Raw genomic sequence first — 27,112 nt, 5'->3', positions numbered from 1 at the left:
AGTCAACATCAGTATTACAGTATAAACCTGGTTGTGTCTCAAGGCTGGGTACTTACTCTTTCTTGTTCCTGCAATTCCATTGCAATAGAAAAGTGCCATTGGAACAGCATAACCGGCACGGCCAATCAAACGAAAATCCTTTCATCAAAATCATACAAACCCTAAGTGACAAAATAGTAGTTATATTGTGGAACGTACGTGTCAAGCATATGGGAAATTGGTCCAGATTCGTTTGTGCAGAGTAAGCAGCAACTGTCTGTGAGAGAAGTGGCGCGAGACCATTTCTGATTTCCCCTGAATTACTTTCTTCTCACCCAGGGTTCTCAGGGAGGGTTTGCGATGGCCAGTAATATTGAAGGGACAGACGGGTGAAATTTGATTTGGGCTTTGTTCCTCTGCCCACCGCATACGTCCGCCAATCGCTAATTTATCTCTCTAAATCCTAACCCACACACGGGTTCCCGTAGAAAGCCCGGAGACCTTTCCCTAACATGATCCCCCCGCACCGCTTTGAACAGACTTAATTCCCAACCTTGGAGTTGTACACGTCTTCAACGCACACACCAAGAGGGAGGCTCTGGACGGATTAACCTTTTTGGAGTCTATGGTGATTTGTTGCCCTTTTCTCCGTTTTTCTTCTTTCTGTTTTAATATGGAGGAAAGACTGAGTAAATTCTATCCTCTCCGTCAATAAAGCATACAGTTTGTCCTCTCATCATCCCCTTTTTCCTCTAGACAGACAAGACACAAATCCCTTCAGACTAACACCGGTTTGCCAGTTGTTCTTTCAGTCTTTTGACTATGGTTAGAGAAATTATTGACAAGCTGTCAGTTTGACTTCTTACAAAATCCCCAAATGTAAGAGGGGAGTATCATTATGAAATAACCAACCTGGCATTCTTTTACATCTTTGATGCCGTGAGCTGGAGACTCTGATCCTGTATAATACACATTTCATTATAGGATTAATCCTCTGTAAATGCAGGTGCATGGTGTTGTGTGGCTTCCTTCCTCCTGTGCTGCCTTCATGTTGTTATAATTAGAAAGTTTTGTGGAGAGACGCTAGGCCACCAGAGTAGCCAGGTCACTCAAGATCCACTTCGAAATTCGACGTCCGTCCAGGTCCCCAGGACGTCGGAGATGCCTTTAAAATCACTCGGGGCAATGGTGAGCGTTATTACCATCAAGTAGGAATGGGTTTTGCAAGGGAACTGTGGAAGAGGATGGAGGATGGGTGTCATTTTTGCTATGTGTTTTTTCCCCCTATCCCAAACCTTAACCCTTAAAGGGAATGGAAACACTTTAGGTAGTAAATCTAAGCAAAGAGATGTATTCAATCCACTAATACCAAACATGTGCATTTAACATAAAAACCTCTATATTTGGTCAGTGCCATTTTAAATTGCCATAGTGACGACTGACGCCATTTCTGGCAGGCATCAGCAAATTGTCTGTGGTGTTGTCTATGGGCGAGTGAATCGAAGAGAGTGAGGTTAGGAGCGAACAATGGAGATGGCGACAACAAGTAGCAATTCAAACATGAACTGTATAGCGCCAGGCTGTATGAATTGGCTCCAGCAAAATCCCTCGGGAAACTACCATCGGCTGCCCAAGGAACCACAACTTTTGAAGAAGTGGCTGCATGTCCTGAAGAAGAAGGACGTGCCAGCTCGAACAACCAGGATCTGCAGACGGCACTTCACGGAGGCAGACTTTGTGATGAAGGGCACTTTCGATACGGCAACCGGGAGTTTCCGAATGGAAAGGAGTCATAGGTCTAAGTTGAAGCCTTCTGCTTGTGCCTCCGTTTGAAATGTAGAGGGTTATGGTGTAGGGGTTAACGACTGATGATCATCAACGTTGCTGACTCTGGAGTCAAGCAAAAGCGACTGAACGAACGAGGCGACGCATGTCAATGCAATGGAGCCTGTGGTAATGTTAACCGGTCATGACAGTTGTTGACTAGGCTAGCGTTTAGACACTGGACAACTGTGTTGCAACTCTAGTTGAAGGTAACTAGCTAATTGCGTCTGAAGTGTTTTGTGTAAAACCCGCCAACAAATAACGTTAGCAAACTGCATCTAAAATTGCAACACAGTTTCTCCATGTACCCCTGTTATTATGTAGTTACTGTAGCGAGCTTCCACCTCAGATAGTCAAGTACTGTAATACATTTTGTTGACCGATTTTTTTGTTGTAATGTTTTGTTAGTTCCACCTCATTCAGCTAGACTGAAGTTGACATAGCTAATATTTGCTAATAATTGTCCCTATATTTGCTGTGTGTGTGTTTTTGTGTGTGTTGACAAAGCATACATAACAGGTAGCTTGTTAATCCTAACTGATATATTTGGGTTCAGTTGTCTTAACTTCTTGGTGACAGGGGCAGTATTTTCACGTCCGGATGAAATGCATGCCCAAATTCAACTGCCTGCTACTCATCCCCAGAAGAAAATATATGCATATTATTAGTAGATCTGGATAGATAACACTCTGACATTTCTACAATTGTTTGAATAATGTCTGTGAATATAACAGAACTTATTTAGCAGGTGAAACCCCGAGGACAAACCATTCAGATTTTTTGTTTTGAGGTCACTCTCTTTTCAATGAGGTTTCATTGGGATTCCAGATTTTCAGGGACCTTCTTGCAGTTCCTATCGCTTCCACTGGATGACAACAGTCTTTAGAAATTGGTTGAGGTTATTCCTTTGTGTAATGAAGAAGTACGGCCATCTTGAACGAGGGTCACTTGATGTGTACTGTTAGCTAGAGGTGCTTGACCAGAAAGCTAGCTACAGTTTGTTTTCCTCCTCTATTGAACACAGATCAAGCCGTCTTCATTTGTATCGATTATTTACGTAAAAAAATACCTAAAGTTGTATTACAAAAGTGGTTTGAAATGTTTTGTCAAAGTTTACAGGTAACTTTTAAGATATTTGGAACCGGAGTTTTCTGGATCGAACGCGACAAATAAATGGACATAAATGGATGTTTATGGGACATATTGGAGTGCCAACAAAAGAAGCTCGTCAAAGGTAAGGCATTAATGATATTTTTTATTTCTGCGTTTTGTGTCGCGCCTGCAGGGTTGAAATATGGTTTCGCTCTTTGTTTACGGAGGTGCTATCCTCAGATAATAGCCTCATATGCTTTCGCCGAAAAGCCTTTTTGAAATCTGACATGTTGGCTGGATTCACAAAACGTGTAGCTTTAATTTGCTCTCTTGCATGTGTGATTTAATGAAAGTTAGATTTTTATAGTAATTTATTTGAATTCGGCACTCTGCTAGCGTCCCACATATCCCAGAGAGGTTAACAAAATGTTTGTGTGTTTTCAGAATGACATTTTCATCTCCAGAAAATGTTTTCATCCCTTGGGAGATTGTGCTGGAGGCAGAGGAGGTACAGTACATGCAAGTCCATGTTATTTCTACGGCTATTGTTTATTTCAAGTATATGCAGTGATTCTTGAATATAACTATAGCCTAATAGATGCTTTCTACCAACAGGAAAGAACGGTTAGTACAGCATGCCAAAACTGACACCTGGGTTCCAGAGTGTTCCTGTGCTGAGGTGGAGAAGAGGTCCACAGGGACCATCACTAAAGAGCTCGGGGCCCAGCTAGATTGAGCTAACGACCATCAGTATACAACTGAGTCCTGCCCCTATACACCAAATATGTAGCTGACGGAGAGTGAGATCACTGAAGACCATAATTCAACAGGAATCAGAGTGGAATTGCTTTTACACAGATTTTTTTACCCGTTTCAAACGGATGTTCTACTTTGTCCCAGTCCAGCTGTTTTGAGACGCCGTACACCTCGTCCAATTCTCCCTTGTGCCCATTGGATGAACTGGCGATAAACTGCCTGTATGCTCCGTAAACAAAATCATAAGAAGAGTTTGTCTGATACCGAAACTAAATCACAATGTATTTATAATTTATAATTCTAACCAATATTGGTTAGAATGAGATTTCATGAATCATGATGCTGTCTGCGATTCCAACTCTGGTCGTGTTACCATCGCACTAAACAACGTTATAGGATACTGATTGTATATATTGAGCACCTATCCACTACTGATATTAACCTTAAACAATTTATAATCAAGCAACATTTCACCAATTATTTAACTGCATATCAGCTGCTGACTGGTTGAGCAACCTCTTCTGCCAGGACACGTCCAATAAATACATCGCCATCCAGACAGACTGACAGTGTCACGACTTCTGCCGAAGTCGTTGCCTCTCCTTGTTCGGGCGGTGCACGGCGTTCGACGTCACCGGTCTTCTAGCCATCATTGATCCATTTTTCATTTTCCATTGGTTTTGTCTTGTCTTCCCACACACCTGTTTTCAATCCTAATCATTACCTGTTGTGTATTTAACCCTCTGTTTCCCCTCATGTCTTTGTCAGAGATTGTTTATTGTCAGTGTAGTGTTTTTTGTATAGGTGCGCGACGGGTCTTCAAACCCATATTTGTTATTATTCATTTTTCTATTTAGTGTTATGGAGCATGTTACTTGGACATATATTAAAAGACTCCATTTTACACTCCGTTTGACTCTCCTGCGCCTGACTTCCCTGCCACCTATACACATATCTCTGACAGAATCTCTGACCAATATATATGAAGTCAGCAGGAGAGGACACTACGCTCATGGAGGTGGAGGAACGCGTTCGGGAACAAGCGGAGGAGATTGACTGTTTAAGCTCTGTCATGGATCGCATTGTTCAGAATATGGATCGCTGGGAGAGACAGGGAGTTTCTCCAGCGCCACCACCACCACCACAACCGGAATCTCCCTTGAACGCTTTTTCCCCTCCGGAACCGAAGATCCATTTATCCCTACCCACGGGATACAACGGAGATACTGCCGGCTAGCAGAGTTTCCTCCTTAAGCTGAGCTTGTATCTGGCCACGGTCTCCCCAGTACCATCTGACCGTGAGAAGAGTTAGGCCCTCGTCTCATGCCTCACCGGGAAAGCCCTGGAATGGGCCAGTGCTGTGTGTAGTAGGGAGGATGCGGCGTTGGACTATTTTGAGGAGTTCACCCGCCAATTCCGGATAGTATTCGACCATCCACCCGAAGGCAAAGCAGCGGGTGAGCTCCTCTATCATCTGAGGCAGGAGACGAGGAGTGCACAGGAGTTTGCTTTGGAGTTTAGGACCTTGGCTGCCGGCGCTGGATGGAGCGACGGGCCCTGATCGACCATTACCGTTGTAGTCTACGCGAGGACGTCCGTCGGGAGCTGGCCTGTAGAGACACCACCCTCACCTTCGACCAGCTGGTGGACATGTCCATCAGGCTGGACAACATGCTGGCTACTCGTGGACGTCTAGATCGGGGTCTGGTTGTTCCATCCTTCCGCACCCTCTCTCCCGAACCTATGGAATTGGGAGGGATGGTGCGCAGGGAGACCGGAGGGGGTTCCCGCTCGAGCACCATTCATGGTCGCAGAGGGCACACTGCTGGTTGGTGCCGGGTTGGTTCCTCTGGGAATAGAGAAGGCAGGCAGGGCATTCTGGCATCACCCCAGGTGAGTAGGCACCATTCTCATCCAGAGCCCTCTGTTGCACTAATGTTTGTCTCGGTCTCTTTTCCTGATTTTTTCCTGCATTCCCAGTATAAGGTGTTCATGGAGCGTCTAGGGATCTCGGTTAGTCTTACCTCAGGTTTTCACCCCGAGAGTAATGGGCAGGTGGAGAGAGTTAACCAGGATGTGGGTAGGTTTCTGCGGTCTTATTGCCAGGATCGGCCGGGGGAGTGGGCGAAGTTCGTGCCCTGGGCAGAGATGGCTCAGAACTCGCTACGTCACTCCTCCACTAACCTTACTCCTTTTCAATCTGTATTAGGGTATCAGCCAGTTCTGGCTCCTTGGCATCAGAGCCAGACCGAGGCTCCTGCGGTGGACAATTGGTTTGGGCACGCTGAGGAATCCTGGGAGGCAGCCCATGTCCACCTTAAGCATGCCATAAGGCGCCAGAAAATTGTCGCAGACCGTCGCCGCAGTGAGGCCCCAGTGTTCGCACCAGGGGACAGGGTCTGGCTCTCGACCCGAAACCTGCCCCTCCGCCTGCTCTGCCGGAAGCTGGGTCCGCGGTTTGTGGGGCTGTTTAAAGTCCTGAGGAGAGTGAACGAGGTATGTTATAGGTTACAACTGCCCACTAATTACCGTATTAACCCCTGGTTCCATGTGTCTCTCCTCAGGCCGGTGGTGGCTGGCCCGCTCCAGGAGGCTGAAGTGCGTGATGTTCCTCCGCCTCCTCTAGACATCGAGGGGGTCCCGGCATACTCTGTTCGATCCATTTTGGATTCGAGACGTCGGGCGAGGGGCCTTCAGTACCTCGTGGACTGGGAGGGTTACGGGCCGGAGGAGAGATGCTGGGTTCCGGTGTAAGACGTGTTAGATCCTTCCATGTTATCAGAATTCCACCGTCTCCATCCAGATCGCCCTGCACCTCGCCCTCCGGGTCGTCCCCGAGGCCGGTGTCGACGCGAGGCTGGAGCAGCGCGTCAGGGGGGGGGGGGGGGTACTGTCACGACTTCTCCCGAAGTCGTTGCCTCTCCTTGTTCGGGTGGTGCTCGGCGTTCGAAGTCACCGGTCTTCTAGCCATCATTGATCCATTTTTCATTTTCCATTGGTTTTGTCTTGTCTTCCCACACACCTGTTTTCAATCCCATTCATTACCTGTTATGTATTTAACCCTCTGTTTCCCCTCATGTCTTTGTCAGAGATTGTTTATTGTCAGTGTAGTGTTTTTTGTATAGGTGCGCGACGGGTCTTCAAACCCATATTTGTTATTATAAATTTTTCTTGGACATATATTTAAAGACTCCATTTTACACTCCGTTTGACTCTCCTGCGCCTGACTTCCCTGCCACCTATACACATATCCCTGACAGACAGAAACCTCTGACTGGATGTAATACAGTCACCACCCAGACAGACTGAAAGGAACCTCTGACCTGGATGTATTACATCACCATCCAGACAGACTGACAGAAACTTCTGACCTGGGCGTAATACATCACCATCCAGACAGACTGACAGGAACCTATGACTGGACGTAATACAGTCACCACCCAGACAGACTGACAGGAACCTCTGACCTGGATGTATTACATCACCATCCAGACAGACTGACAGGAACCTCTGACTGGATGTATTACATCACCACCCAGACAGACTGACAGGAACCTCTGACTGGACGTAATACAGTCACCACCAAGACAGACTGACAGGAACCTCTGACTGGATGTATTACATCACCATCCAGACAGACTGACAGGAACCTCTGACTGGATGTAATACATCACCACAGGAACCTCTGACTGGATGTAATACATCACAATCCAGACAGACTGACAGGAACCTCTGACTGGATGTAATACATCACCATCCAGACAGAATGACAGGAACCTCTGACTGGATGTAATACATCACCACAGGAACCTCTGACTGGATGTAATACATCACCATCCAGACAGACTGACAGGAACCTCCTGACTGGATGTATTACATCACCATCCAGACAGACTGACAGGAACCTCTGACTGGATGTATTACATCACCATCCAGACAGACTGACAGGAACCTCTGACTGGATGTATTACATCACCATCCAGACAGACTGATAGGAACCTCTGACTGGATGTAATACATCACCACAGGAACCTCTGACTGGATGTAATACATCACAATCCAGACAGACTGACAGGAACCTCTGACTGGATGTAATACATCACCATCCAGACAGAATGACAGGAACCTCTGACTGGATGTAATACATCACCACAGGAACCTCTGACTGGATGTAATACATCACCATCCAGACAGACTGACAGGAACCTCCTGACTGGATGTATTACATCACCATCCAGACAGACTGACAGGAACCTCTGACTGGATGTATTACATCACCATCCAGACAGACTGACAGGAACCTCTGACTGGATGTATTACATCACCATCCAGACAGACTGATAGGAACCTCTGACTGGATGTAATACATCACCACAGGAACCTCTGACTGGATGTAATACATCACAATCCAGACAGACTGACAGGAACCTCTGACTGGATGTATTACATCACCATCCAGACAGACTGAGAGGAACCTCTGACTGGATGTAATACAGTCACCATCCAGACAGACTGACGGGAACCTCTGACTGGATGTATTACATCACCATCCGCTGGGATTTTGTGCTGTATCACCACCATCTCTCTACAACACACACACTCCGACTCTAGCCATTATCTGGCAGCATCCCCACTCACACCAGTTTGTGTTTGGCTACCCCGACCCTCTAGCTAAGGTTTCAGGCGGCATGTCTGTGTAGCTACTGCTACGAGAGCGAACTCTTTGAACTGAGGCAACGATCGACTCAAACATTAACAGCTTCAGTAGGTTTATTGGCTCCCTAGTTAACATTATGTAATTCTCTGTAATAAACTAATTCTCAGACTCGGAGCTACTCTGTAAATTCAGCCATTTTTGTTTGAAAATATTCTCTCTTGCCAGTGATGCAACATTGCCAATATGGTGATTTACACTCACAGTCAGGGGGCGTTCTAAATCCCAGTGTTTTGGAATGAATGCCTTAACTTAACCATGGAATTGTTTTAGTTTTAAGACTATTCCAAACATGAACCATTTGGAATTAATGCCTAAACTTAATGGAAACCGAAGCTTTTCTGTTCTATATCAAGGAGAAACAAATGTACACAAATGTAACCCCTTTCATACTTCTATACATTTTTACAACCGGTTCCCGGGTTACCTTCAGACAAGTCCAGTGACACTTGTTGGGGTCGTAGAACAAAACGGAGAACACTATAGTATGCGCGACAGCCTCATCTTTCCACAGAGCCTCATCTTTCCATATTCATCTGTTGGCAAAACCGTTACAGACATTTTCGTGAGACGACCGATTTCCGGGATGTCTGACCAACAGAGCCGTAGCTCTGCCACTTTCCACATCAGATGCGGAAGACCGGCATCGGTGGATGTGGCAGATTGAGATACAGACCATGCAAAAAATATATATCTCTAGCTTAAACAGGGATTTTTAAGATTGTTTTAATGATTACGTTATTAGATTGACAGACAGGTGCATCAATTGACTCTCGGTAGTTTTGAACCTTCAAAATGCGACGTATACGGACAAACGTCGCATTCTGCAGTAAATCTGCGAGAGCTTGTTGACCAGGGACTCCTCAGAGATGTAGCAGGAGGTCATTTCTACACATGTCACGTTTTTATTTGACCCCATTTGCTTAGTGATGTCAAGGAAATAATAATTGCCTAAGTCGTGAGTTCTTTTTCTTTCTTTAGTTCCTACCACTTTAACAGTAGGTGCATGAAGTGACACACATACTTTAACAGCCTCACCAAGCCTCACAGAGGCCAGCTTCACAGAATCAGAAAAAAAGCCTGGTAAAAAAGGAAAACAATTATACGAAAGGAAGCGGCTCAAAAAAGAAGCATGCCTTTGTACTGACGCGCGGAACAAGATGTTTCTCCAAAGGACGTTCAAATTCCTATCAACGGAAATGAAATATAACAGTATCAAACACACTTGACAGTGAAAAGTCACACAACACATATCCTAATTAGGAGGAACAAAAAAAAAATCCAGACATTTTAATATTTTAAAACCCCGGCAGGCGGTACATTGTTAGACAAACGGGGTGTCATTGTGTTGATTCTTTCCCCGTGCTCTCGTTCCTTTTTCCGCAGGTTTATTTATTTATTTCGGGCTCCTGCGGTGCGTTTTAACAAGGCTGTCGCTCTTTGAAGAGTTGGCCCGTCACATGGGATCAGCTGAACTCTGTGAGCCAACACTCCCCACAGAATTATTGTGACTTAAGAGAAGATTCAACACACACACACACACAGACACACAAGCAAGCACACACATAAATATTTGCATACACACACAAAGCCCCCCCACACACACACACACACACAAACACGCCAGGAGGTAGAGTCATTAGAATAGGAAATGCATGAAAGGTGTGTATGTATGAGAGATGCCTCTCATTCCACTTTATGTAAAGATTCTTCGCCCTACAGTGTAAAGAACATGCATTGTAAACATGAAGATCTAGACTGTGTGTTATTCAGGATTAAACACACTCATTGTATAATACAGTTATAACTCACAGGCTAGATCATCATTTTTACAACGCATGTTGTAAGGGTATGATGTTGAAATGTCTATTCAATATTCCATCTGACTGCGCAATCCACTGTCTCATCAGCCCAGCCAGGCAATTTATAAATTTGATATCCACCGTAAAAAGCATTAAGACATTATCTCCCATTTATTTTAGGGACTAGCATTTGGCTTTAAACAGCAGAGATTTGTATCAACCTTGCTGTCTGTCTCTCTGACATTTGCAACATTGTTTCAATATTGAAATTCGAACTCCAGCTGTCCCATAGTAGGCCTAATGAGCGTGTCGGGAGTTGGAATGAGACAGGCAGTCTGGCAGCTTTTCTCAGCCAGTCGAAATCATGAATCAGCATCATTTTTATGGATATATACAAAGAAATGCCAATAGAAAAACATGAAATGCAGCTGTCATTCCAGCTTCAGTTTCAAGTGATTGTGTTAGCTGTGTAGTTGGCTAATCGTCTGAACAGTGTGCTGGCGAGAGAGAACATGTTCTATGCCAGGCGAAATCGAGCATCATTGTTATGGATGTACTGTATCCCCAAAAATGCACTAGAAAACAGCTAAAACAAATGCAAATGCATATACTTTGCTGTTATTCTGGCTGCATTGTTTGCTGTGACTGTGTTAGCAGATGTTGGCTAGTTAGCAAGCAAGTGATAAGAATGTTGCAACAGAACATTTAGAACGAACGACTTCGTCACATCCACATATTTACAACAAAAAGACTGGGTCGCTTCTCAGGCAACCGAACCGATAGAAAGAACGACCAGCCAGCTTGGGTAGCAACCCTAGATTTGTGTAGGGACTATATCTAGTTGAAGGATGAAATAGCATGAATAAATAAATCAAAATAATGTGAAAATATGTCAACCATTATTTGAATATGTTGGTAACCCATTGTATAAAAGTTACAATGCCCTCGAAGCCGGTGTTTGGAGGATATATTGAAGTTCTTTGAGAGACTAGTCAAGGATCATATCACCTTCACCTACCTGATACCCTAGACCCACTCCAATTTGCTTACCGCCCCAATAGGTCCACAGACGACGCAATCTCCATCACACTGGACACTGCCCTATCCCATCTGGACAAAATAAATACCTATGCAAGAATGCTGTTTATTGAATACAGCTCAGTATTTAACACCATAGTACACTCCAAACTCGTCATTAAGTCCGAGACCCTGAGTCTCGACCCCGTCCTGTGCAACTGGGTCCTGGACTCCCTGATCTGCCGTCAAAAGGTGGTGAGAGTAGGAAACAACATATCCACCCCTCTGATCCTCAACACTGGGGCCCCACAAGGGTGCGTTCCCAACCCTCTCCTGTACTCCCTGTTCACCCATGACTGCGTGGCCAAGCACGCCTCCAACTCAATCATCAAGTTTGCAGACGACACTACAGTGGTAGGCTTGATTACCAACAACAACGAGACAGCCTACAGGGAGGAGAGGGCCCTCGGAGTATGGTGTCAGGAAAATAACCTCTCAGGCCAAAAAGATCATGAAGGACAACAACAACCCGAGCCACTGCCTGTTTTGGCCACAACCCCTAATGCTTCATTCAGTGAGCTGTTGGTCTGTCAGCCTGTCTGTCTCCATGTCAGCGTGTCTCATTAGACAGAACAGCAGCAGAGCCATGTCTGATCATCATTATGTTTGACCTGAAGGGTCCTGCCTCAGTTAGAAAGGGCAACGACTCTACCCCCATTCACCAAAAACAGGAATACTAAGAGACGTTTCATGACGTGGCCCCAACTCATTTGTCTGAGATTTTAAACATCATTATTTTTCAATTTCAGTAATCAACTATGAGTCTTGTCCAAAGGGCCTTGATTCAATTGAACCCACGTTGCAGTATTCACACACCTAGGATACAAACAGCTTTTGAAATAGAGTTTCTATTGCACTCGTCTACATGTTTATTGCACATACACTCGTACTTGTCTTTTCTTACTAGCGCTGATCTCACTGTGTGATCCAGTCCATGACCAGGGTCCTATTTACATCGCTCTATTACTCAGATGGTGCTATGTAATATTAATGGAGACTCATATTAGTTGGGGGATGTCTGATTTCCCTTAACAGTCCTAACAGTTTCCTTCACACTAATGGGGAATCAGGGGCTAAAACAATCATCCTGCACCATGCGTTATAACTATAGAGAACATTTAGCCACGCAGCATAGATCATACAATCCCTCCCTGTCTTCGTCTGTGTGGGTTTGACTGAGTATATAGAGTCTACTGCACTATATGTGTACCTTTTTTGAACCCTTCAGAAAGTAAACTATATAAAGCAACTTGTTGAAAAGACAAAGTGGAGAAAGCAGAATACCCATTTGATACATCGAGTGGCTAAAATTGCCTATGCGATGAAAACTTCTGCTCCTTCAGTCAGCAGTTTTATCCCAGAAAGCTATTTCCGTCAACAGTATTTTATCCTATCAGCTTTTGTGTCTGCCGTTGACTCTGCCTCTGTGTGAATATACTGGTCCCCAAGGTCAATGCTACGGTATGACGTTCCTCTGCTGTTCAGAACTAGTACGCTAATCTTTGTATCACCATTTGACTTCATGCAGGGTTCCATTGCTTGCTTCACATATGGCAACCCTAAAGGTTCTTCATAGAACCCTTTTTGTAGGGTTCTTTGATCAGAACCCCAGGGCCCGGTTGCATTGGTTGGTCATAACTGGGTCGTAACACGATGTCCAATGGAAAATGCACTTTATGCCGGACCTAAATATGATAGCTGTTGCACCACCTGGGTGTAAGCCTTTCCGTAAGATACATCTGGTATGTTCTACGCCTAGTAGAGAGCAGGTGTGCGGTGTTAAAGTCGGGGACAATCATCATCATTTTCAAAAGGATGTGGGTTTGATGTTCGTATTCAACCAACTTTATTCATGCTACACGAAAGCATGCGAAATGTACCTGATCAGTGATCGATTAGCAAACAAATAGATGAGCCACCCCCTCCACTTCTTCGCCCGGCATGATATCAAATATACAGATGGAGATTCAAAGAAAGATATTCTGTCACGAATCCCGCTTCCTGAGTCTGTGTTTGCCTGTGTTTCTGTCCTGGAGTGTGTTTCCGGTGTCCTGGAACGCACCCTGTCTGGTTGCCGGGCGAATTAGCTTGTTGGGAGATCGATGTTCACCCGCACCTGTATCCCATCAGTAATCTGCACACCTGTCCTGATCATCACCTCTCCCCTTCAAAAGCTCTGACCTGACATCCATTCCCTGCCGGATCGTTAGCCATGAACAGTATGTTGTGCCATAGTATCAGCCTCAAGTTGGATAGAATTTGTTTTGTTGTTTTTTACGTATTGCTTGCCTTAAACTCACCTCCGTTTGTTCTGTCTTCAGTTACTCACCCGGATCATTTATCCCATTCCCGCCTGGTCGTCGGAGGATTCCGCTACCCCATTGGATCCACCTATTTACTCCCATCAACTCACCACCGCTGCCCGCTACGCCACCTGGATATATCTACCCATTCACATTCACTTGTAAATAAATATTCACCTTCTTCCTACTCTCCTGGTCTGCTTCTGGGTTCGATTTTGAAAGTACGTCACATATTCACATTGGTTGATTATCAGACAAGTCAAGGTCTTGTAGCCTATAGTCCATAGGGATTGTATGGAGGGCTTGTACATAGGCCACCTGTTACGCACGCCTCTGTGAAGAGGGAACGCAACACCCTGCTACAACTCAACTTCCCGTGAAGTGAAAGAGGTATGGGACTGTAGGTGCGAGTAAGGATGACAAAAGGCAGAGAATTGCACCGTTTACAAGGAATTTATTCCTTCACGCGGTCATTTTGGGGAAAAGGGGCTGGACGGAACCAAAGCAAAGAAAGTAAATATCAAAGCCCCCTCTCCTACCTTACCTGCCTACCCACTACTTACCTAACTTAGCCCCACCTGGTGCGCTGACCAAAATACAGGGGGTGGTCCGCCCAGGTCTTACCTAGTGTGCCTAGACAGTGAATATACTACGGGTATATGTATGCCCACGGGCAGCTTGCCTAAGCACTCCCTAGGTGCCTTCCCCTTACCCCCTGGGAACAAATGAAACAGAATATTATAAACAATTTCACAAACACATTGAGAAACACAGGACATCAAATATGCTCTAACTGAGCAACAAACTCACACAGAACATACCAAAGCTGCTCCCATCTACAACTAACCTAGTACATACCAACTGCCTGAGAAACAACCAACATATGCTATAACCCTCAGCAATCATCTCCTTCTGAGCAACAGAACACTGGTTTATATAGCTTCAGAAGGAGTTGGAATTTGAAGACAGCAACGTCCTGACGAGGGGGCGGGGTCAGCTCTCCACTCATCAATTGGGGCCGACCAATCAGCTGCTTGGGGAGAATTTCAGGAAGCCATCTCCTGAAACACACACTCAAATACACAAACTACCACACAGAAACTGGGGAAAGTAACACTACCGTTGGGATAGCTAGGCTACGCGAGTGAAGAGCAAAATAATCCACTTTTTATACTAGGCTACATAACATGCCAGCAGAATGTTCTTATCAGTGGCAATACAGTGCATTCGGCAATATAAGTATTCAGACCCCTTGATTTTCTCCACATTTTGTTACATTACAGCCTAATTATTTGCAAATGTATTAAAAATAAAAGTATTCAGACCCTTTACTCAGTACTTTGTTGAAGCACCGTTGGCAGCGATTACAGCCTCGAGTTTTCTTGGGTATGACGCTACAAGTTTGGCACACATATATTTGGGGAGTTTATCCCATTCTTCTATGAAGATCCTCTCAAGCTCTGTCAGGTTGGATGGGGAGCGTCGCTGCACAGCTATTATCAGGTGTCTCCAGACATGTTTGATCGGGTTCAAGTCCGGGCTCCTGCATTGTCTTGGCTGTGTGCTTATGGTCGTTGTCCTGTTGGAAGGTGAACCTTCGCCCCAGTCTGATGTCCTGAGAGCTCTGTTGGCAAACTCCAAGCAGGCTGTCATGTGCGTTTTACTTACATTTTTTACATTTCATTACATTTAAGTCATTTAGCAGACGCTCTTATCCAGAGCGACTTACAAATTGGTGCTTTCACCTTATGACATCCAGTGGAACAGCCACTTTACAATAGTGCATCTAGGTCTTTCAAGGGGGGGGGGGGGGGGTGAGAAGGATTACTTTATCCTATCCTAGGTATTCCTTAAAGAGGTGGGGTTTCAGGTGTCTCCGGAAGGTGGTGATTGACTCCGCTGTCCTGGCGTCGTGAGGGAGTTTGTTCCACCATTGGGGGGCCAGAGCCACTTAGGAGTGGCTTCCGTCTGGCCACTTGACGATAAATCAAATCAAATCAAATCAAATGTATTTATATAGCCCTTCGTACATCAGCTGATATCTCAAAGTGCTGTACAGAAACCCAACCTAAAACCTCAAACAGCAAGCAATGCAGGTGTAGAAGCACGGTGGCTAGGAAAAACTTCCTAGAAAGGCCAAAACCTAGGAAGAAACATAGAGAGGGACCAGGCTATGAGGGGTGACCAGTCCTCTTGTGGCTGTGCCAGGTGGAGATTATAACAGAACATGGCCAAGATGTTCAAATGTTCATAAATGACCAGCATGGTCAAATAATAATAATCACAGGCAGAACAGTTGAAACTGGAGCAGCAGCACGACCAGGTTGGGACTGAGGAGTCATCATGCCAGGTAGTCCTGAGGCATGGTCCTAGGGCTCAGGTCCTCCGAGAGAGAGAAAGAAAGAGAGAAAGAGAGAATTAGAGAGAGCATACTTAAATTCACACTGGACACCGGATAAGACAGGAGAAGTACTCCAGATATAACAAACTGACCCTAGCCCCCCGACACATAAACTACTGCAGCATAAATACTGGAGGCTGAGACAGGAGGGGTCAGGAGACACTGTGGCCCCATCCGATGATTCCCCCGGACAGGGCCAAACAGGAAGGATATAACCCCACCCACTTTGCCAAAGCACAGCCCCCACACCACTAGAGGGATATCTTCAACCACCAACTTACCATCCTGAGACAAGGCCGAGTATAGCCCACAAAGATCTCCGCCACGGCACAACCCAAGGGGGGGCGTCAACCCAGACAGGAAGATCACATCAGTGACTCAAACCACTCAAGTGACGCACCCCTCCTAGGAACGGGATGAAAGAGCACCAGTAAGCCAGTGACTCAGCCCCTGTAATAGGGTTAGAGCCAGAGAATCCCAGTGGAAAGAGGGGAACCGGCCAGGCAGAAACAGCAAGGGAGGTTTGTTGCTCCAGAGCCTTTCGGTTCATCTTCACACTCCTGGGCCAGACTACACTCAATCATATGACCCACCGAAGAGATGAGTCTTCAGTAAAGACTTAAAGGTTGAGACCGAGTCAGAGATGAGTCTTCAGTAAAGACTTAAAGGTTGAGACCGAGTCTGCGTCTCTCACATGGGTAGGTTGACCATTCCATAAAAATGGAGCTCTATAGGAGAAAGCCCTGCCTTCAGCTGTTTGCTTAGAAATTCTAGGGACAATTAGGAGGCCTGCGTCTTGTGACCGTAGCGTACGTGTAGGTATGTACGGCAGGACCAAATCAGAGAGATAGGTAGGAGCAAGCCCATGTAATGCTCTGTAGGTTGCAAGTAAAACCTTGAAATCAGCCCTTGCCTTGACAGGAAGCCAGTGTAGGGAGGCTAATACTGGAGTAATATGATCAAGTTTATTGGTTCTAGTCAGGATTCTAGCAGCCGTATTTAGCGCTAACAGAAGTTTATTTAGTGCTTTATCCGGGTAGCCGGAGAGTAGCGCATTGCAGTAGTCTAACCTAGAAGTAACAAAAGCATGGATACAGTTTTCTGCCAAATTTTTGGTCAGAAAATGTCTGATTTTTGCAATGTTATGTAGATGGAAAAAAAGCTGTCCTTGAAACATTCTGGATATGTTCATCAAAAGAGAGATCAGGGTCCAGAGTAATGCTGAGGTCCTTCACAGTTTTATTTGTGAAAGGCCTGATTGGTGGAATGCTGCATAGATGGTTGTCTTTCTGAAAGATTCTCCAGCTGTATCCACTGAAATAGCGATGGGCACGCAAGGTTCAAGGCTCAAGGGCAGGGGGCAGGGGGCATAGGATGGGCCGCAGAGCCGCGCACAGAAGACTGACCTAGCCCACGAATTTGGAGGGCAGATATTATTAAATATTAGAGCATTAGACCTCTCACTTAAGGCGTCACTCAAAAGTTATACTTAAATCCGAACTGGATTCAACGAAAATTTTTATGAAGAGCACACATTTGTAAATCCGAAACTCTAAAAGTAATTGGAAAGGTAGTTACTAATTGTGACATTCTGGTTACAATAAAGATGTAAGCTATATGTTGTGTTTTTATTTACAGTAGTGATGGACAGCTGGTGGCATTTTGAAAACAGGTTTTCAAAAACTTGTAGCCCAATTAGCAGGACAATAGACACCTTTCCAGTAATCCCCATCCCGCCCCATACTCCATCCTTCAGTTACCATTCAAAAACAATCAGTTTATATTTTTCTTTAATGACATCGCTACCAAAGAGAACAGACAAAATGGACATAGTTTTCATCAAGCCAGCTTCTTTCTATGGTGCTACCCGTTCCAGGGTTAGGACCATAACAACGAGAGGACTTGATAATGAGCCGGAGCTGAAAGGATCACCAAAACAAAAAATATTTTGGTTTCAGTGCATTTAAAAAATATATATATATTGCCTATCAATGTGTAAGCATACTGTGTAATAAAATCGCTAATTAAATCAAGGTTAAATAAAACAATAATTGTGTACTATTTTTATTGTGTACTAAAAAACATGAGTGTGGTTTTGCAGAGCATACAACCATGCTGACAACCATCCGTGGAGATCAGTGGACAAAGGGCTGGACAACGGGCCACACCGAAAAAACGTATGGTTGCCAAGAAAGTGGTTAGTTTTGCTAGATTCCTAAAATGTGTTTGCAGCATTTTTCTGTTGGAGTCACTTTTAATTCTTAACTGATCTACCGTTTCTATCACAGGCCACTGTAATCGATGGGGCTCAGGGCGGTACCATTCCGCTCATCTGATGAAGGTGCACATGGATCAGATTCAAACTTTGAAGACTGAGATCAAGTCATTGAAGGCAGACCAGCAGAAAGAGAAACATTATCTGAGGCCAGAGATACTGGCGACAGCTGATGCATTGGTCTAGAGCCAGGCGGCATTGGCGGAGAGTCAGGTGGAGATGGACATGTTGAAGAGGGCGAGGAACGAGATGGAGTCATGATCCATGCCAGGCACACCTGTGAGCTCTGGAACTCCACCTCCGACAGGCAGAGTCAACAAACCTGGTGGGTTCATCAGGTCGTCGGTTCACCCTGACATTTCCATTCCTCTTATGACAACAGAACTTGACCAACTCCTCACCAGGCACAGCAAGGGCTGTCCGGACCATTATGTTGTTCTACTATAGCCTAATAAACAAATGCAGGTGGCTTATATCTTCAAAATGCTTTAAATGCTTTATTATCCAAATGTAAAACCATATACAGAACTGTATTTCGTCATCATTATCTTTATGCTTTCATTAATAAATTAATGATAAAAATACTTTCAAAATGTAGATGTTTAATTAGTTAAATACCTACAGGAATAAATATCACTGAATTACAGAAATATTGCAACAAAGTTGTCTAATGAAGGCAAATAAATTGTTGCATACTAAAAAAAACTCTTTCAAACACACGGTCACGTTGTACAGCACCATCATGGCCATTAGTATGTAGCTGGACAATAGACTTTCCTTGAAGGAGGCTAGGGGGAGAATTTAATTGTCAAATGTATTTCTTAGTTAGGTTGGCTGTATCACAACCGGCCGTGATTGGTTGCAATTTCAGTTTAGTTCACCAGAAAAGACAAAACAAATAATATACAACAAAAAGTATTATTATTATTTTTTATTATTTATTACATCTGACTGTGATTGTGAGTCCCATAGGGCAGCGCACAATTGGCCCAGCATTTCTCTCCCTCTAAAAACACAATTGGCCATTACAAATATTATTTTAGCCTTTATTCAGATTACAATCGCTCACTTTCGATTTTTTGGAAAACGAAATAACCTCCAAAATATCGGCACCTACATAAAGCTGAGTGACTCACTCATTCATGGCTATGGATCAAAATACTGACCTGGACACCATGTACAGTATTATAATAGCCCATTATAATAGCCCGTATTTTGATACTTTGTGGATGGGGCGCAGGGCAAAATGCGTTGCTACAGATGCAGGTTCGATACCCGTGCCATCCGTCACCATGAGACACATCAGTCAGCTTTTGGTTTAAATTTAGAATCCTCTATATGTAATTATTGGCGGAGTGTCACATCATATTTTTCGATATACTGTAGGCGACATGAGTCTCACTAGTGTTGAGTAATATGCGGTTAAAAGTGGTGTAGGTGTTATTTATATTTAAAGAGCACATTGAAGTTAGAATCAATAGCCTACAAATATTTGAGCACTGTTTCACACTGCTCTGAGACAAGCATGGGGACTGGTCTTGATAAATCAATGAGATATTTATTTTCCCTGAATCTCCGTTTGGGTATTGGTTAGACTACAATTACACAATTAGGGTGTAGAAATGTTATGCTCTTAGTGTAACCTTTATTTAACTAGGCAAGTCAGTTAAGAACAAATTCTTATTTACAAGAACAACCTACTCCTTCCTCCCCATTGGGGAATTGAACCCCAGGCTCCTGCGTGCCCGCACAACACAGGGATTCTTTAGCTAAATGCAGTACTGTAGCCTACGCCCGACTGCCACTTTGTACAGCGCCATGTTTTCCATTCCATCCTAATGGAAACCCAGAAGGTTTTTTTAAGGATGAACCACTGTACCTGAGCTCAATTTCTAGTCTCATAGCAAAGGGTCTCAATATTTATGAAAATAAGGTATTTCTGTTTTTCATTTCAAATTATACATTTGCAAACGTCTAAAAACCTGTTTCCCCCATTGTCATTATGTGGTATTGTCACGCTCGCTATCCTCAAACTCCCTGTCATAAATTGACCAAGGCGCAGCGTGCATGTAGTTCCACATCTTTTAATGAAAGTGAAACCGAAACAACCCAAAAACAAACAGGTAAACAGCAAAGAGCGTGAAGCAACCGAAGTGCACACAAACACACACGGAATAATAATTACCCACAACACACAGGTGGGAAAAGGATCCCTAAGTATGGTTCTCAATCAGAGACAATGATAGACAGCTGCCTCTGATTGAGAACCACACCCGGCCAAACACATAGAAATAGAAAATCATAGAAGATATAACATAGACTGCCCACCCAAATCACATCCTGACCAAACCAAAGTAGAGACGTAAAACGCTCTCTACAGTCAGGGCGTGACAGGTATTGTGTGAAGATTTGATGAGGGGAATTCATTTTTTTATCCATTTTAGAATAAGTATCACTAATCAGGATAAGACCCAGATGTAGACACAGGAGGCAGTTCTCAGATGATTTATTGTAAACACAGGGCAGTCAAAGTGCAGGTCGAGGACAGACAGGTGTTCGTGATCAGGTCAGAGTCAGACAGGTACAGGACGGCAGGCAGGCTCTGGTCAGGGTAGGCAGAATAGTCAGAAACGGGAAAACTAGGAAATAGAACTTGAGAAAAAGGAAGACGGGAAAGCACACTGGTAAGACCTGACAAGACAAGACGAACTGGCAACAGACAAACAGAGAACACAGGTATAAATGCACTGGGGATAATAGGGGAAGATGGGCAACACCTGGAGGGGGGTGGAGACAAGCACAAACACAGTTGAAACACATCAGGGTGTGACAAGCCTGGAAAGTAACAAAATGTGTAAAAGGGGAAAGGGTCTGAATACTTTCCGAATGCACTGTAGATGACCAAACTAGACTAAAGATTATCGTCACTCACCTCAATTTAGCTAAATATTCTAGCCTAATTGTAACCAAACATCCAAACGGAGATTCAGGGTCCCCACGCTTGTCTTAAAGCAGGGCAATGGTGCTGCCCCAATCAAAATGGCTCATCAGTAGGTACAACAGCCTCAAAGTATTAATCCCTGACTATTTTTTACAATGTATCTTCTTAAAATGTCATTTTAAACCTTCCCCTAACCCTAACCCTAAGCTTAACCACACTGCTAACCTGATGCCTAGCCCAATATAGCCAATTTTGAATTTGTGGCTGTGCTATCTAGTAGAAACCATCAAAACTGTGCTGAAATTATAGTCGACCATACGCAGCTAATGCTTTAAATGATTTAAAATGGTTGGATGACTATGGGAGTTTCAGTTAGCCGCAATTTGATACATTAGCCTACTTTATTACAATATTGCCGTCATTCAGTGAAATTCATTCCCACAGTTATTATTTATGGACCCATCCGGGTTTTAAGAAAACCTGCATGCAATAGTGGTGAGCTTTGTGAAGTGACATTCCTTGCAAAGTTTACTGCAACGAGGATGGTAACAGCTTAGTAACGGGTGCTGCCTATGAAGCATACGACATGAAGCATAACATCTCATGAATGCACATTGCGTATGTCGGATTTAGCTATGACTAGTCTTATTTTTGGTTGGTGCAACAGACATACGTTCTGATCCCAAAGTTGGATTTAACTACAACCGACTTAGCATGTAAGAGTCACTGGTGCAACCGGCTCCAAGGCTTCTTCTTCACTGAGCCATCCATTTGCTCCATATAGAACCCTTGAGTGCCATATATGAAGCATTTCTAGAACCCATTTTGGTTCTATAAGAGTGTAGAACAAATCAAGTGTTGGCAAGAATTTTAACCTCATCGAAACGGAAAAGCATTGTCTCTTCGATTGTGTTTCTGTAGTAGTGAGGACAAATATGCTTTGTGTGGCAATGGTTGAAATCATCCATGAGCAGGCACATTAAAAAGCCTTTTCTGATCCATTATGGAATCCAAACATGAACATAAAAGTCCAGTAGAGTAATGAAGCATATGAATATAAAACAAACAACAACGAAATGCCAGACAGACTCATTTCTTAGAGTTTATTGACCTCCATCTCCACAGTACAGACTCAATGATATCCTATATAAAAACACACCGCACAAATCGGGAAAATTCTCAGATTGTTAATGGCGTTACATTTAGTTACAAGAAAACAATATATGAACGCAATATCTTATGTCCACCATGCACCAATAATGAATCCACCATCTTCACAAATACATACACTGAGTGTTCAAAACATTCAAACCACCTTCCTAATATTGAGTTGCACCCCCCCACATGGATGCTGGCTCATGTTGACTGCAATGCTTCCCACAGTTGTGTCAAGTTGGCTGGATGTCTTTTGGGTGGTGGACCATTCTTGATAGAGAGGGGGGAAAGAGAGGAGAGAGAGGGGAGAGGGAGGAGAGAGTGGGGAGAGAGGAGAGAGAGGGGGAGAGAGGGGGAGAGAGAGGGAGAGAGAGTGGAGAGAGAGGGGAGAGAGAGGAGAGAGAGAGAAGAGAGTGGAGAGAGGGGAGAGAGAGGAGAGAGAGAGGAGCGAGTGGGGGAGAGAGAGGGGGAAAGAGAGGAGGGAGAGGGGGAGAGAGTGGAGAGAGAGGGAGAGAGAGAGGAGAGAGTGGAGAGAGAGGGGGAGAGAGAGGAGCGAGTGGGGGAGAGAGAGTGGAGAGAGAGAGGAGAGAGTGGGGGAGAGAGGAAACTACTGAGTGTGAAAAACCCAGCAGCATTGCAGTTTTTGAGACACTCGAACTGGTACCTACCACCACACCCCGTTCAAAGGCACATACAGTAAATATTTTGACTTGCCCATTCACCCTCTGAATGGCTCACTTACACAATCCATGTAACAATTGTCTCAAGGCTTAAATATCCTTCTTTAATTTGAACCTGTCTCCTCCCTTCAGCTACACTGATTGAGGTGGATTTAACAAGTACCATCAATAAGGGATCATAGCTTTCACCTGGATTCACCTGGTCAGTCGATGTCATGGAAAGAGCAGGTGTTCTTAATGTTTTGTAGACTCAGTGTATGTTTGGGAAAACATTCCATAAGTCTCTCCTATAACTGAACATATAAGCAATCTCTGTACAATAATTGAATATTGAGCTCTGTATTAATTTGTGTGGCCTGTGTTCTCTCTCGTACAGTAAATCCATAATACCTGTGAAAACAGTTTCAGATGCAGGAGCCCCCCATGAGCTGCCTTAGACCTACAAACGTCTTCCCCACCGGCGAAAGCAGCACATCTCATTAGTTAAATATGTTGTGAGCATATTGATTAGAGGCATTTCATTTACCTCTTCACACTAACGAGGGAGAACCTTAAGGTAAGAGACAGGGGGAACGACGAGAGGGAGACTTGGGGAGAAACCTGATAGTAAAGGAGAGGAGAAAGGAATGAAGAATGGATCATAGGGTGAAACAGAAAACAGAGCCATCTAAAAAAATGGGGACATGTTGGGGACAGACTAAATGGGGAGGGGAAAAAAAGACTTAAAAGACTAAAAGAATATGTAAATCTCAGCTTTGCCATCCAAAAAACACACACACAAAAAAAAACAGCACAGAAATACAAAATGTTTTGAAACAAATCATAAAAGTTTGACATCCTCATATGAGACATCTCTCAAAAAAAATCTCAGAGGGACCCTGAAGACTGGAGCTGTCTGTCTTAACTAACCAATTCAGGAAATTCTGACTGTTCCTATTTGAGATTCCACTTATTTTCTTCGGTATGCTAAGATAATATTCTTGAGAGGTCATTTGAATGCGATGCGCCCTACATTTACATGCTGTAAGCCGCATCCCCCCATCATAAATTAGGCATGCCCATTTCCAACATTTCCATAATAACTCTGAAAATAACCTTCCAAGTGCACGCACTTCCTGCTTTGTTAAGTCACTAAGCCCTTAATGAGAAACTGGCACCAATCGTCACCGACCCTACCTCCCCTTTATATGTTTTGCAGTCAACAATTGCCACTGTCAACATTCACCATAGTCAAGGGTGGCCGTAAGAAAACATTCCCTCGCAGACAGACGGGAGAAATGTTGATTGTGACTGCTCTCCTTCCCAACTATCTTAAGTTGCCACTAATCAACAAGGGGCTGTGGAGGTTGCAGCCCAGGGGATGCCCGTAGCTATTTTCCAATTAGTGTCACTAGAAAGACAAATAAGACTTCTACACAGTGCTCAGAGAGGGTGGAGAGAGAGGGGATAGAGATGTAGGAGAGAGAGGGGGGAAAGAGAGGAGGGAGAGGGGGAGAGAGTGGAGAGAGAGGGGAGAGAGAGGAGAGAGAGAGGGGAGAGAGAGGAGGGAGAGAGGAGCGAGTGGGGGAGAGAGGAGAGAGAGTGGAGAGAGAGGGGAGAGAGGAGAGAGGGGGAGAGAGTGGGGGAGAGAGGAGAGAGAGGGGGAAAGAGAGGAGGGAGAGGGGGAGAGAGTGGAGAGAGAGGGGGAGAGAGAGGAGAGAGAGAGGAGAGAGATGGTGGAGAGAGGGGGGAAAGAGAGGAGGGAGAGGGGAGAGAGTGGAGAGAGAGGGGGAGACAGAGGAGAGAGAGAGAGGAGAGAGTGGGGGAGAGAGGAGAGAGAGGTGGAGAGAGAGGGAGAGAGAGAGGAGAGAGAGAGAGAAGAGAGAGTGGGGGAGAGAGGAGAGAGAGGGGGAGAGAGTGGGGAGAGAGGGGACAGAGAGAGGAGAGAGTGGAGGGAGAGGGGGAGAGAGAGGAGAGAGAGAGGAGCGAGTGGGGGAGAGAGGAGAGAGAGGGGGAGAGAGTGGAGAGAGTGGAGAGTGAGGGGGAGAGAGAGGAGAGAGAGAGGAGAGAGTGGAGAGAGAGGGGGAGAGAGAGGAGAGAGAGAGGAGAGAGTGGAGAGAGAGAGGGGGAAAGAGAGGAGAGAGAGGGGGAGAGAGTGGAGAGGGGGAGAGGGGAGAGAGAGCGGAGAGAGTGGGGAGAGAGAGGAGAGAGTGGGGAGAGAGAGGAGAGAGAGGGGGAGAGAGTGGAGAGAGAGGGGTAGAGAGAGGGAGAGAGAGGGGTAGAGAGTGGAGAGAGAGGGGAGAGAGAGAGAGAGAGGGAGAGAGAGGGAGAGAGTGGAGAGAGAGGGGGAGAGAGAGGAGAGAGAGAGGAGCGAGTGGGGGAGAGAGGAGAGAGAGGGGGAGAGGGGGACAGAGTGGGGAGAGAGGGGCTGGGTTATTTTTTTCTGGGGGAACAGATTAAACGATTGTGACAGCAATTTCAAATAAACAAAATGTTCAGGCACAGACAGACAGATAGACAGTGTTGCCCGGGTCTGTCTCGGCTCAGAGAGTAGTCATTCATTACTCTGGCAGTGGAATTGATACAGAAACAGACGGAGAGTTGGCTCTGCAGTACAATTAGCTCTGGCTTGTTCTGTATGCTGTGTCAGACTAGTAGCCTCTCTTTTCCGCCAAAGCTGCTTCCCGAGTTCAAACTCTCCATTTGGCTCTGAGACTAGTCTAGCATCAACCAATCAACCAAAGATATGGAAATGAAGATGCAAACAGGTATCTTGGTTTGTCTGTAGGTTTATTGACATCTCTATTTAGCATTTTGTAATAAAATGTCTGGTCCAGAACATAAAACATCAAAGAATCAATTTCTGACCTAAAATATTGCTCTTAATGTCCAAGTGGCATTGTTCAGACAGTGACCATCTCTGTCAGACAGGCAAGAGATTACACTGCAATATTTAATAAATAGAAAACAACGTCCAATTCTCAGCTGCTGTAAATCTCTGCAAAGTTATGCTGCGCTGCAATCTTATCAAGAATAAAAAATATTTTTAAAACTTTTATTGCTGGGAGAAAAAACAAAAAAAGGTAGAGAGCTGTGTCTTGAAGTCTGTGTAACATCATCCCTATCTCTCTCGTCCCCACCCATCACGGCATGCATTAGCCATGCCTTGTGGCCTCTCTACATCTACTGAGAATATTTGAAAGAGCAGGAATCCATCAAGAGTAATGGTATTGCTGTATGCCCCCAGGGCAGCCATCTTTAATCCTTACCCATCATGCTTCTGCCATAAAGTATGCAATCACGGCCCCATTCGCCCGCAACAGGCAAAGCAAGTCCCTCCTCAGCCAGAGAGCGTGTGGTCTTACTTCATGCTCTATTTAAATCACAGCTTTACTTCAGATTTATTTTTCTCTCTCTCTCTCTCTTTCCCTCGCGTCTTTAATTATTTGATTTTTTTTTTTTTTTTTTTTTTTTTACCTTAACCAGATGTGTCAGCTCCCTCATCTCTCCACTGCTCTCCACGCTCCCTCTCTCTTCCACTTTTTCTCCTCCCCTCGGCAGCTGTTCCCTTCCCTCGCTCGCCCTCCCGGCTCACTCCACTCAGTGGGTTTGGAACTTTGAATAACAATAAACCTAACACACTACACTACAGCACAACATCAAGCAGCACTACACACCACACGACAACACAACACAGCACTACCCTCGAACATGCAAAAAACAACCAGCATCAACCACCAGTGAACAGTGATCAACAGTAACCATCCGCACAGCTCTTCTTAGCCAGTTTAACTTTGACCTCCACAAAGACAAATACTGTACACACAATGTAAGTAAACAGAAGCGACTTTGAAGTAACTTGTTGTCAGTGTTAAACGTATTTCATCCAGGGTAGGGTGTCTAATAGATACTGATAGTAAAATAAAGAAATATATAATAAAATTGCTAAGCTATGGGGGCTCATCCTCCTCCATCCTACTATTCTTATATGACAGTAATGACACATTGTCAACCATTTAATACCAATCACATAGTTCTAACATGGAAGCTTTAAGCACATTTGGGTTTATGATCTCCCACACCCGCTAAACTTATTCTCACTTTGAAATGCAAATCCATGAAAGTGCCTTTCAT

Source organism: Oncorhynchus nerka, linkage group LG5 (assembly GCF_034236695.1).
Source record: "Oncorhynchus nerka isolate Pitt River linkage group LG5, Oner_Uvic_2.0, whole genome shotgun sequence".
NCBI lineage: Eukaryota > Metazoa > Chordata > Actinopteri > Salmoniformes > Salmonidae > Oncorhynchus > Oncorhynchus nerka.
This window is presented reverse-complemented; position numbering follows the sequence as displayed.